Source organism: Callithrix jacchus, chromosome 4 (genome assembly GCF_049354715.1).
Source record: "Callithrix jacchus isolate 240 chromosome 4, calJac240_pri, whole genome shotgun sequence".
Classification (NCBI taxonomy): domain Eukaryota; kingdom Metazoa; phylum Chordata; class Mammalia; order Primates; family Cebidae; genus Callithrix; species Callithrix jacchus.
The window spans coordinates 81342434-81356797 of record NC_133505.1 but is presented as its reverse complement, the minus strand read 5'-3'; the positions used below and the strand labels follow the sequence as shown (position 1 = coordinate 81356797).

The 14364-nt window shown below is 37.0% G+C and overlaps 1 long non-coding RNA gene and 1 other non-coding gene across 2 annotated transcripts in view; both read right to left on the bottom strand.

Annotated features, from left to right (window-relative positions):
- LOC128931788 (uncharacterized) overlaps positions 1-14364 on the bottom strand; it is an 88209-nt gene that overhangs the window by 22725 nt on the left and 51120 nt on the right. The window lies entirely within an intron of this gene.
- On the bottom strand, positions 159-265 carry LOC118153265 (U6 spliceosomal RNA). The gene has a single exon (XR_004742522.1). It is a non-coding gene; the product is annotated as a U6 spliceosomal RNA (small nuclear RNA).

Genomic DNA, 14364 nt, shown 5'->3' with positions numbered 1-14364 from the left:
TTTCTTTATTGTGGACCTTGGATAATCTAATAACTATGTTTCTCAGGCTTTGTTGGATTGTATAATATGAGACTATATCTTCAAATATGTCTTCCAAGTTACTTGCTCTCTCTTACTCTTTCAGGGATGCCAGTAAGTCATAGGTTTAGAATCTACATAAAAATATCAAACTCTTCAAGAGTTTTCATGTCATCCTTATGCAGGGGCCACTCTAATCCTCTCTGTATCATTTCAATTTCATTATATGTATTGCCAAAGCAAACACCACTTAAAACTGTTTTGGCACACTCTTTACACTTCCATAAAGTGTCTTCCACCATGCTCAACAACTTTCTTCTACAGTATATTCTCATACCTGATTGGATGCTGACAAAATAGAAATTGTTCTATGTGGAGCTTTGCCCTATGTTAGAGAAGAACATGAGGGTCAGTGTACACTTCAGACTACATGTCTTAAAGAGATGATAGTTCGCTCACTATTGGTAAATAGGAAAACAAGGAGCAAGCTCTCCTCAATTATTCATCAAATAATTGGAAGAGCAGTTAAAAAGGTATAAGGGCCAAAGAGAATGTTTACTGTGGCCCCCTGAAGTTTCACTGAAAAATTATCACACAAAAATTAGATTTATGGGAGAAAAGGCATACAAATTTTTTAACCTGTATACTTTGGAGCCTTCAGAATAAAGACCCAACACCTCCAGTGGGGTACAGAAACTTATATATTGCCTTGGGGTTACAGAAAGAATGGGGACATGAGCACTTCAGTAACTGCTAAAAGGAGCTATAAATCTAGAAACAAATCCTTGAAACCTACCAAAGTAGAATCTCCTTAAAGCATAAATTTCACAGGATCTACAAAACAGTAACACAAGGAAAAAAGAATAAAAAAAAAAAAAGATATTCAGGCAAAAACTAGCACAATGAATAGAATAGTACTTCACACCTCAATACTAACATTGAATGTAAATGGGTTAATGGTCCTCTTAAATGATACAGAATGGCAGAATGGATAAGAATCCACCAAGTATCTGCTGTCTTCAAAAGATTCACCTAACACATAAGGACTCACATAAACTTAAGTGGAAAAGATATTCCATGCAAACCGACACCAAAAGCAAGCAGAAGTAACTATTCTTATATCAGACAAAATAAACTTTAAAGCAACAAGAGCTTAAAAGGACAAAGACAAACTTTTACAATGACAAAAGGACTAGTCCAAAAGGAAAATATCAGTCCTAAATATATATGCACCTAACAAACACTGGAGCTCCCAAATTTATAAAACAATTACTACTAGACCTAAGAAATGAGATACACAGCAACACAATAATACTGGGGGACTTCAATACTCCACTAGCACTAGACAGGGCATGAAGACAGAATGTCAACAAAGAAGCAGTGGACATAAACTATACCCTAGAACAAATGGGCTTAACACGTATTTCCAGAACATTTTACCCAACAATTGCAGAATATACATTCTACTCATCATCACATGGAACATTCTCCAAGATAGACTATATGACAGGACACAAAACAAGTCTCAATAAATCAAAGAAAATTGAAATTATAAGTACTCTCTCAGACCACCGTGGAATAAAACTGGAAATCAACTCCAAAAGGGACCCTCATAATGAATGACAGTAGTAACACTGTAGCAGGAGCAGCCACAGGAAACGGATCTCTCGAACACGACTAAAGGAGCGAGGAGTTTATTCGGCTGGGAGACCAGGCAGTAATTTGATGAAAACCCAGCTCCTCTAACAAAGGAAGGTTCTGCCTTTATATAGGCTTATACTTTAGATGTTACACGGAAGAATCTTAGGTTCATAGTTTTAGGACTCACATGTGAAAAGGTTTTGGCTTACAGTTTCAGAAATCACATATGAAAAGGTTTCTGGTTTGATCTTGTTTTAAGTAAAAATAGTGCCTTCTGGAGAGTTTCCCCAAGGCCTAGCCTGTCACATGTAGAAAGGTAAAACCGGAGGCGCCTTTTCTTCTATTGAAATGCAGCATGATAGCCAAAGGGGAAGTTGATCTGAGAAGCCTGGGTCTCCCTCTTCAACATGACCTATCAAAAACTCTGGGATACAGCAAAAGCGTTGCTAAGAAGAAAGTTTATAGCATTGAATGCCTACTTCAAAAAGTTTGAAAGACCACAAACAGACAATCTAAGGTCACACATCAAGGAACTAGAGAAACAAGAACAAACCAACCCCAAACCCAACAGAAGAAAGAAATAACAAAGATCAGAGCAGAACTAAGTGAAATTGAAACAAAACAAAAACACAAAGATAAATAAAACAAAAAGCCGGTTCTTTAAAAAGATAAAATTGATAGATCATTAGCAAGATTAACCAAGAAAAGGAGAAATAATATCCAAATAAGCTCAATTAGGAATGAAACAAGAGATATTGCAACCAATATCACAGAAATACAAAAGTTTATACAAGGCTACTATAAACACCTTCACATGCACAAATTAGAGAACCTAGAAGAGATGAATAAATTTCTAAAAATATACAGATTAAACCAAGAAGAAATAGAAACTCTGAATAGACCAATAGTAAATAAGAAGACTGAAATGGTAATTTAAAAATTACCAAAAACAAAAAAAGTCCAGGAACAGATAGATGAATCTCTGAATTTTATCAGACATTCAAGGAAGAATTGGTACCAATCCTATTGACAATACTCCAAAAACAGATAAAGAGGAACTCTTCCCTAAATCATTTATGAAGCCCATATAACTTTTATACCAAAACCAGGAAAGGACATAACAAAAAAAAAAAACTACAGACCAAAATTCCTGATAAACAAATAGATGCAAAAATTCTCAACAAAACACTTGCTAACAGAATCCAACAGCATATCAGAAAAATAATCCAACATGAGCAATTGGGTTCATACCAGGGATGCAGGGATTGTCTAATATATGCAAGTAAACAAATGTGATACACCACACAAATAGAATTAGAAAGAAAAATCACATAATCATCTCAGTAGATGCAAAAAAGGCATTTGACAAAATTTAGCATCTCTTTATAATCAAAACCCTTAGCAAAATTGGCATAGAAGGGACATACCTTAAGGTAATAAAAGCCATCTATGACTAACCCATAACTAACATTATACTGAATGGGGGAAAGCTGAAAGTATTCCCCCTATGAATTGGGACAAAACAAGGATGCCCACTTTCACCATTTATATTCAACATAGTACTGGAAGTCCTAGTCAGAGCAATTAGACAAGAAAAAATAAATAAATAAAGGGCATGGAAATCAGTAAGAAATTAAACTGTCATTGTTCACTGATGATATAATCACATACCTAGGAAACATATAATCATCACTAATGATCAGGGAAATGCAAATAAAAACCACCAAAAAAACCCTAAAGCCTCACCCAAAAGCTCCTAGATCTGAAAAATAAAAATTTAGTAAAGTTTCAGAATATAAAATCTATGTATACGAACCAGTAGCACTGCTATACATCAACAGCAACCAAGCTGAGAATCAAATCAAGAACTCAATCCCTTATACAACAGCTGGGAAAAAAAAACTTGGAAATGAATCTAGCTAAAGAGGTGCAAGGCCTCCTGAAGGAAAACTGCAAAACACTGCTAAAAGAAATTATAGATGATACAAAGAAATGGAAACACATCCCATGACCATGGATGGGTAGAATCAATATTGTGAAAATGACCATACTGCCAAAAACAATGTACAAATTCAATGAAATTCCAATCAAAATACCATCATCATTCTCCACAGAACTAGAAAAAACAATCCTAAAATTCATAAAGAACCAAAAAAGAGCATGCATAGCCAAAGCAAGACTAAGCAAAAAGAAAACAAATCCAAAGGCATCACATCACCCATCTTCCAATTACACTGTAAGGCTGTTGTCACCAAAACAGCATGGTACTGGTATTAAAATAGGCATGTAGACCAATGGAACAGAATAAAGAACCCAGAAATAAAGCCATTTACTTAAGTCAGCTGATCTTTGACAAAGCAAACAAAAACAAAAAGTGGGAAAGGACACCTTATTCAACAAATGGTGCTGAGAAAAACAGCAAGTCCAATGTAGAAGATTGCAACTTGACCCTCATCTCTCACCTTATACAAAAATTAACTTGAGATGCATCAAAAACTTATCTAAGAGCTGAAACCATAAAAATCCTAGAAGATAACTTCAAAAAAAAAAACCCTTCTAAGCATTGGCTTAGGCAAAGACTTTATGCCAACAACCCAAAAGCAAATGCAACCAAAACACAAAGATAAACAGATGGAACTTAATTAAACTAAAAAGCTTCTACACAGCAAAAGAAATAATCAGCAGATAAAACAGATAACCCACAGAGTAGGAGAAAATATCCCCAAACTATGCATCCAACAAAGGACTGATATTCAGAATCTACAAGGAACTCAAACAAATCAATAGGCAAAAAACAAACCATCCCACCAAAAAGTGGGCTAAGGACGTAAATAGACAATTCTCAAAAGAACATACACACCATGGAATACTACACAGCCATAAAAAAACGATGAGTTCATGTCCTTCAAAGGGACATAAATGAATCTGGAAACCATGATTCTCAGCAAACTGACAGAAGAACAGAAAACCAAACACCGCATGTTATCACTCATAGGTGGGTGTTGAACAATTAGAACACTTGGGCAAAGGGAGAAGAGTATCACATACTGCAGTCAGTTGGGGGGCATTAGAAGCCAGCTGGGGTGGGGAGGTTGGGGAGGGATTACGAGGGGAGAAATATCAGATATAGGTGATGGGGGAATGAAGGCAGCAAACCACCTTGCCATGTATGTACCTATGCAACAATCCTGCATGATCTGCACATGTACCCCAGAACCTAAGTACAATTTAAAAAAACGATATACAAATGGCCAAAAAACATGATAAAATGCTCAACATCACTAATGATCAGGGAAATTCAAATCAAATCCAAAATGCACCACCACCTTACTCCTGCAAGAATGGCCACAATCAAAAAATAAAAAAATAATGGATGTTGGTGTGGATGTGGTGAATAGGGAACACTGCTAGAGGGAATGTAAACTAGTACAATGACTATGGAAAACAGAATGGAAATTCCTTAAAGAACTAGAAGTAGATCTACCATTTGATCCAGCAATCCCACTATTGGGTATCTGCCCAGAGGAAAAGTCACTATACAAAAAAAAGATGCTTTCACATGCATGTTTATAGCAGCATGAGTTGTGATTGCAAAAATATGGAACCAGCCCAAATGCTCATCAACGAAGTGGATTAACAAATGTGTTATATATATATACACATGGAATACTACTCAGCCATAAAAGTAAATAAAATAATGGCATTCCCAGCAACCTGGATGGAATTGGAGACCATTATTCTAAGTGAAGTAACTCAGGAATAGAAAACCAAATATCCTATGTTTTCACTCATAAGTAGGGGCTGAGCTGTGAGGACACAAATTCCAAGACACATGGACTTTGGGGACTTAGAGGAAAGAGTGAAACGGAAATGAAAGATAAAAGGCTATACATTAGGTACAGTGTATACTACTCAGGTGATGGGTGTAGCAAAATCTCAGAAATCACCACTAAAGAACTTATCCATATAACCAAACATCACCCATTCCCCTCAAAAATCAACTGAAATACAAAATAAAAATGAAGAAATGTAGAAACAGAAAAATGGAAAGAAAAATGAAAAAACAAAAAAACAGAAAGAATGGGGGCTTGGATCCTGACAATACAGGTTATGGCAAGGGGAAGAAGGGAAAGTCACTCAAGAGGAGATAAATAATTACTAGAATTCAATGGGCTTGAAGAACACACAGGGGTCTTGGACAATGCTTGGCCTACAGAGTAGACAATGGTTTATGACAAAAGTTCATCTAGGTTTGTTGACAGATTTTAGTCTTCCTTCCTGCGATATGAGTTCAATTTATGAAAAGTCAGGGAAGGGACCAGAAGTAATTGTTTATTTCTTTAGTGGATCCAGATTTTTTCTAGATAAGGGAACTTCAGAGGATCCTATACTTTGAGGGAAACACTGTGGGAGAGGAGATGGATGTAGTAAGAGAGAACTTGAGGTCCCTTTTTCAGTTCAGCATTTATAAAGTGTCATATTTTTGGGTATAATTTTTGATCCCAACAAAGGTATACAATTCAGAATTTTTATAGGCCAGAGAGACTCTCTGATGAGTCTGGTTTCCTGCTCTAAAAGTCCTAATGGGGACATGATCATAGAGAATTATTCTACGAGGAACTAAAAAAATGCATATATAATGTGCTAGATTTGAATTGGGGTTTTAAGAGCTACACAGTCCTCTGTCTTCTCATGTATGTTCAGCAAGTATCAAATAAAGCAATTAAATGAGTTAACCCAAGATAGAAGACTAGTGTGACTCATTTCTAAAGACTTTTGAGGCCTATTTTAAGCAGAAAAAATGGTGCTGGGGCAGAGAAGTGCTTGACAGTCTGCAGAGGCGGGGGAAAGCAGAAACCCATCAGGGTCCCATTGTTAAGGCCAAGCATTCAATGTTGCTTAAAATAAATGTGGCTTTGGTAATATTATTCTCCCTATCCATCTATTCTCACTTCCTAAATAACCTCATCCATTCCTCAAGCTTCAAAAATTACATCTAAACCTCTGGCCCTGGCCTGTACTCAACTTTAGACTTGTCTACCCAACTGCCTATACAACAATACAGCTTGGTATGGAAATCACAAAACATAACTACCTTGTGCCTAAAGATGTGATACCCTGTGAAGAATAATAAATATTTGTTGAATGAATGAACAAGCCAATGTTAGATAGTAATAACCAGAGAAAACAATGTGCCACCCAGGCAGTATTCAAGGAGTCTTTGTAAAAAGAGGAAGACCTCTGAGCCTGCAGAAACCAGGAGGAGCTAATATTGCTTAGGAAGACCTGATTCCAGGTTAGAACACCTTGGCCAGGGTCCAGGTACTTGTGGGCCTAACTAAAGCTAAAGTATCTAAAACTGCTTAAGTCTGAATATGTGGTGATACGTCTGACCTGTCCTTAGCTTCAGGATCCCAGTGAAGAATGCATCTAGGATGTATGATTATGAGTATGTAGGCATTTCCTGTGGTGCAGAGGTAACTCTGGGGTAAGTTACCTATTCATTCTTTTGTCAGATCAGAACCAGGACTGCTTTGTAAGAGGAGCCCTGATTTTTCTTTTTCAGGAGGTAGCTTTTCAATCAGGAATACATCCTCATTAGGTGCTTCACTTTTCATAAAAGAATGATAACCTATTCTCAAGTCAGCCAATAGTTGTTTCACATGGGTTGTTTTTTACAACAACACAAATATCTGTACTCTCGGTACTTGTCAAGAAATATAACTTCAGATTTTCTTCTGCCTGATACCATCATATGATCATTTGTGAAAATGACACACAGGGTTTCCTGAAGAATTTTCCATCCATCCTTTTTAGAAAAATGGTCATTCTTACAAGACTCTGCTGAACCAGATCACTGAAGAACCAAGCTATATAATTGTTTCATTTCATAGCAGCAATTACTCACCTGCCCTTGGGCATTATATCAGTATTTATTGAGGAATGTTATAAGGAAGAGCTCTAAGGTACTCCACATCTTATTAGATATGCAAATATTATTGATAAAGACTATGTTGTGACAAACCATGGAAGAAGTCTCTCTGAATTCAGCTTCAAAAACATTTCAGTCTCTCCTGATCTACTGTCTTGTTTTATCTCATGGACATGAATCATGTAACTTATCAAAGTTTACTTTTGGAGGGTCAGCTGGAATGTTTAGAAATGAATTTTTCAATCACTCTACATGAGTTTGGGGTATTAACTTTATTTAAGGGTTAATCTGCCCTTATCTTAATTTTGTTAATCTTTTATCTTTTCACTTATTTGTATAAACAGTAAATATAAAACTTACCTATGTGTGTGTATATATACATTCTTATTTAAAAATTATTTCGGGCCGGGTGCGGTGGCTCAAGCCTGTTATCCCAGCACTTTGGGAGGCCGAGACAGGTGGATCACGAGGTCAAGAGATCAAGACCATCCTGGTCAACATGGTGAAACCCCGTCTCTACTAAAAATTACAAAAAATTAGCCGGGCACGGTGGTGCGTGCCTGTAATCCCAGCTACTCAGGAGGCTGAGGCAGGAGAATTGCCTGAACCCAGGAGGCGGAGGTTGCGGTGAGCCGAAATTGCGCCATTGCACTCCAGCCTGGGTAACAAGAGCGAAACTCTGTCTCAAAAAAAAAAAAAATTATTTCACATCTAGTATAATTATTTATATTTCATTTATTCAAATCTATTTGTAAACAATTATTTGTTAACTTATCAAGGCCATATGTCAACTATAATAATTTATTTTGTTAGACATGAGACCTACATCCTTTCTTCCTGTCAGTTCACAGATAACAGCGTTTTCATTTAATAAATGACTATGGATTTCATAAGTCTTAGGCTATAGAGTGGCTTATTTTATTCACCAAATATTTGTTGAACACCAACTCTTGGCTAAGAAGTGTTCTGAGTATTAACATATACAAAATAAAGGTTACTACTCTTATGTAGCATATATTCTGTGGGAGGAGGTTAAGGGTAAATTAGTAATAAACAAGCAAATGCAAAAACAGGATAATTTCCAATCAGAGGACAAACTTTTAAAACAATACAGTGGGTTTGTGTGGTGATAACTGGAGAGCAGTTTCAGACTGTGTTTTCAAGGAAGTCCTCTTTGGAGGTGACAGCCAGTGAGGAGAGAATCACACAAATATCTTTAAGAGAAGAGAGCTCTAGACAGAGAGAAAAATAAGTAGGATGTCTCTAGCCTGAGGACTAGTTTGACATATTGGAAAAAGGAAAAAAAAAAACAATTAGCAAAAGAGAAAGTGGTGTAAGATAAGTCAGGATGTTGACAGAGGTCATATTAGATAGAGATGATGGGTGTGTAAAGAATTCAAACAGGAGAGAGGGAAGGAGCAAAAAAAAGAATTCAAAGTTATGTAGAGGAAGTCACTGTATGTCAACTACAAATTGCACAATGGAAAAATAACTTTCTAAAGAGGTAACATCTAAACTGAGACTATAGAGATGCTGAGCTGGTAGAAAACCCTTCAGATTACTGAACAGTCAAGCAAGAAAAAAACAGAGAAGTGGCCACTGGATTGACAAGCTGAGGTTGTTCATGATCCTGGCAATCAAACCAGATTCAATGGATTGTTGAGAAAAGAAGCCTGATAAGAATAAGTTGGAGAGAAATGAAATATATGCCACATTTAGGGATAATAAAACTCAAGATAAAAATATTTCAATTCTGTCCAATTTTTTCCACAAATTTTCACAAAACAAAATTTAGTGAAAATATCCTAAGGGTTTTCATGATCTTGACATAATGTTCCTAAAATTAATATGGAAATACAAAGAACTAGAAATTTCGACAAATACTTTGAAGAAAGAACTGGGAGATATGGTCTATCAGATATCAAAATTTATTGCAAAACTACAGTAAATAAGAGAATTACACAAGTAAAATATCAAACCCATGAAACAACATAGAGATCTAGGAAACAATATAAGATACACATGGCATTACAAGGCAGTGGAGAAATGGTGAGCGATTCATTCATAATGCTAAGGCAAATGGACAAAAGATATGGATAGGCCATTTGAAAGAAAGAAAAACCAAAACCAATAAACATATGAAAATCTGTTCTATATTCCTAGATATCAGAATGATGTGGTTTGGCTATGTCCCACCCAAATCTCATCTTACAGTTTCCATAATTGCCACATGTCATGAGACGGACCTGGAGGGAAGTGGTTGGGGGCATGGGTGATTTCCCTCATGCTGTTCTCCTGATAGTGAGTGAGCTTTCATGAGATCTGATGGTTTTATAAGCATCTGGCATTTCCCTGCTGGCAGTTCTCTCCTGCTACCTTGTGAAGAAGGAAGTATTTGCTTCCCATTCCACCATGATTATGTTTCCTGAGGCCTCTCCAGCCATATGAAACTGTGAATAAATTAAACCTCTTTTTCTTATAAATATCTAGTCTCAGGTATTTCTTCATAGCAGCATAAGAACCAACTAATACAGCAAATTGGTACCAGGAGTTGGGTGCTACTACAGGAATACCCAAAAATGTGGAAGCGACTTTGGAACTGGGTAACATGCAGAGGTTGGAACAGTTTGAAGAGGGCTCAGAAGGGCTCAGAGGAAAATGTGGGAAAGTTGAGACTTCCCAGAGAATTGTTAAATGTCTTTAACCAAAATGTTGATAGTGACTTGAACAATGAAGTCCAGGCTGAGGTAGTCTCAAATGGAAATGAGGAACTTGTTAGGAACTGGAGTAAAGGTCACACTTTCTATGTTTTAACAAGAAACTGGAGGCTTTTTACCCTTGCCCTAGAGATCTGTCAAACTTTAAACTTGAGACAGATGATTTTGGGTACGTAGCAGGAAAAAAAATTATAAGCAGCAAAACAGTCAAGAGAAGACAGAGCATATGTTTGAAAAATTTGGAGCCTGGACAATGCAGTCAAAAAGAAAAACCAATTTTCTGGGAAGAAATTCACGCTGGCTGCAGAAATGTGCCTAAGTAACACGGAGTCAAATGTTAATCACCAAGACAATGGGGAAAATGTCCCCAGGGCATGTCAGAGACCTTCATGGCAGCCCCTTCCATCACAGACCTGGAAGTCTAGGAGTGAAAAAATGCTTTCCTGGGCTGGGTCCAGGACCTCTCTCACCCCCACACTCTCTGTGAAGCCTCAGGACTTTAGTCCCAGCTGCTCCAACCTATGGCTAAAAGTGGCCAAGTTATAGCTCAGGCCACTGCTTCAGAGGCTAGCAGCCCCCAAGCTTGACAGCTTCCACATGGTGTTGATCCTATGGGTGCACAGAAGTCAAGAATTGAGGTTGGGAACCTCTACCTAGATTTCAGAGGTTGTATGGAAATGCCTGGATGTCTAGGCACAGGTGTGCTACAGGAGCAGAACCCTCACGGATAACTTCTGCTAGGATAATGTAAAAGGGAAATGTGGGGTCTGAGTCCCCATACAAAGTCCCCACTGGGCCACTGCCTCGTAGAGCTGTGAGAAGAGAGTCATTGTCCTCCAGGCCCCAGAATGGTAAATCCAATGACAGCTTGCCCTGTACTCCTAGAAAAGCCACAGGCACTTAACACCAGCCCATGAAAGCAGCTGGAAGGGGGGCTGTACCCTGAAAAGCCACAGGGGTGGAGCTGTCCAAGGCCATGGGAGCCCACCTCTTGCATCCGCATGACTTGGATGTCAGACATGCAAAGATCATTTTGGCACCTTCAGGTTTAGTGACTTCCCTACTGGATTTCGGACTTGCATGAGCCTATTGCCCTTTTGCTTCGGCCAATTTCTCCCATTTGAAATGGGTGTGTTTACCCAATGCCTCTATCCTCATTGAATCTCGGAAGTAACTGACTTGTTTTCTATTTTACAAGCTCATAGGCAGAAAGGACTTGCCTTGTCTCCGACTTTTGACTTGGACTTTGGGTTAATGCTCTTATGACCTAAGACTTTAGGAGACTGTTGAAAAGGCATGATTATGTTTTTAAATGTGAGGACATGAGATTTGGGGGTGAAATAATATGGCGTGGCCATGTCACCATCCATATCTCATCTTGAATTTCAATTCCCATAATCCTCACATGTCATGGGAGGGACCTAGTGGGAGGTGATTGGATAATGGGGGTGGGTTACCCATGTTGTTCTCATGATACTGAGTGAGTTCTCATGAGATCTAATGGTTTTAAAAGCATCTGGCATTTCTCCTGCTGGCACTTCTCTCTCTTACTGCCTTGTGAAGAAGGGAGTGTTTTCTTTCCCTTCCACCATGATTGTTAAGTTTCCTGAGGCCTCCCTAGCCACATGGAACTGTGAGTCAATTAAATCTTTTTTCTTTATACGTTACCCTGTATTAGGTATTTCCTAATAGCAGCATGAGAACAGACTAAGACATAGGGAAACGCAAATTCAAATCATGGTGAGACACCATTTTAAACTCATCAGTTTGGCAAAATTTAAGTTTGACAATTCAAGTGTTGGCATGAATGTAGAGAAATAGGAACTTCTCATTTATCATTGGTAGCAATGGAAATTTGTATAATACCCATCAATAGAGAATAAAATCAACAGGAGTTATTTAATAAAATATTAAACAAAATTGAAATGAATAAATTAATATATTAATATAAATAAATCTCAAGAACATAATGTTGACCAAAGAAGTAATTTGTAAAATGACACGTACAATATATTACTTATTTAACATTAAAAAATGCATAAAAATAATACAAACATATGTTTTTGCATTAGTATATATAAACATGCATAGACATGATAAACACCAAATCTAAGTTAATAGTTGATGGTTAATGGTTAACAGTTGATGATGGAAGATGAGGAAAGCTGAAGGACTGTCCCTCTGATTACACTTATTTTCTTATTTTTTTTAAATAATTTCAAATTCATATTAGATATAGCAGTGCATGTTTCTCACATGAGTATACTGCATGATGCTGAGGTTTGGGATAGGAATGATCCTGTCACCAAAATAGTGAGCAGAGTATCCAGAAGTTAGTTTTTGAACTATTGGCCCCCTCTCACACTCTCTCCTATAGTACTCCCCAGTGTCTATGGTTACCATCTCTATGCCTATGAGTACCCAGAATTATACCTCCCTTTATAAGGGACAACATACAGTATTTTGTTTTCTGTTCCTACATTGATTCACTTGGGATAATGGTTTCTAGCTGCATCCATGTTGCTGTAAAGGATATAACTTCATTCTTTTTATTGCTGTATAGTATTTCACAGTATATATGTACCACATTTTCTTTATCCAATCCAATCCACTATAAATGGGCACTTAGGGTGATTCCATGTCTTTGCTGTTTTGAATAATGTTCTGGTGAACTTTCAAGTGTGGGTATCTTTTTGGTAGAATGACTTATTTTCTTTTGGATATAAAATCCCAGCAATGAGATTGCTGGGTCAAATAGTAGCTGTGTTTTAAGTTCTTTGAGAAATCTCCAAACTGATTTCCACAGTGTCTAAATTAATTTGCATTCCCATCAACAGTGTGTAAGTGTTCCCATTTCTCCACAGTCTCACCAGCATTGTTGTTTTTGACTTTTTACTAATAGCCATTTTGACTGATATGAGATAATATCGTATTGTGGTTTTGATGTGCACTTCTCTAATTAGGTGATGTGGAGCATTTTTTCCTATGTTTCTTGGTTGTTTGTATGTCTTCCTTTGAGAAGTGTCTGTTCGTTTCTTTTGCCTACTTTTTAATGGAGTGTTCTATTCCAGTCTGTACGTCTGTTTTTGTATCCGTACCATGCTGTTTTGGTTACTCTCTTTACAGCGTGAAGTCAGGTAATGTGATGTCTCTGGCTTTGTTCTTTTTACTTAGAATTGCTTTGGCTATTTGGGCTGTTTATGGGTTCCATATGAATTTTATAATAGTTTTTCTAGTTCTGTGAAAAATTAGATTGATATTTTGATAGAAATAGCCTTGAATCTGTAAAGTGCTTTGAAAGTGTGGCCATTTTAATGATATTAGTTTTTCTCATCCATGAGCATAGAATGTTTTTCCATTTGTTTGTGTCATCTTTGACTTCTTTAAGCAGTGTTCCGCAGTTCTCTTTGTAGAGATCTTTCACCTCCTTGGTTAGATGTATTCCTAGATACTTGATTGTTGTGTGCATGGCTATTGTAAATGAGAATACGTTCTTGACTTGGTACTCATCTTGAATGCTTTGGGGATACAGAAAAGCTACTGGTTTTTGTATATTGATTTTGTATCCTGAAACTTTACTGAAGTTGTTTATCTATCTCAGAAGCCTTTTGGCAAAGTCTAGGGTTTTCTCAGTATATAATTATACTATCAGTGAAGAGAGACAAGTTGCCTTCTTTTCCTATTTCAATGCCTTTCATTTCTTCCTCTTTCCCAATTGCTCTGGGTAGGACTTGCTGACTATACCTATTTTCTCAGTAAAACTAGAGGGCATATAGGTGAAATCTGGGGAGAAAATCATCAGGATATTAATATTAAAAGGTGAGAAATGGTTTCTTTGTAAACTGGAAAAGTTAATTTATAGAGAAAATTCACGAAGTTATGTGTTAAATTGATCTAGGCCAATTTAGGTAAATACAAACAGGTTGAGTTTAGTAGGTTACATGGGCACTAATAGTTGAAAGTGGTTTAGAGGCAGCTATCTCCTACAACCTTATTACCAGGTTTCAGTAAAAGAAAGAATAAAACAAAAATCTTCTACATATGCAAACTATTATT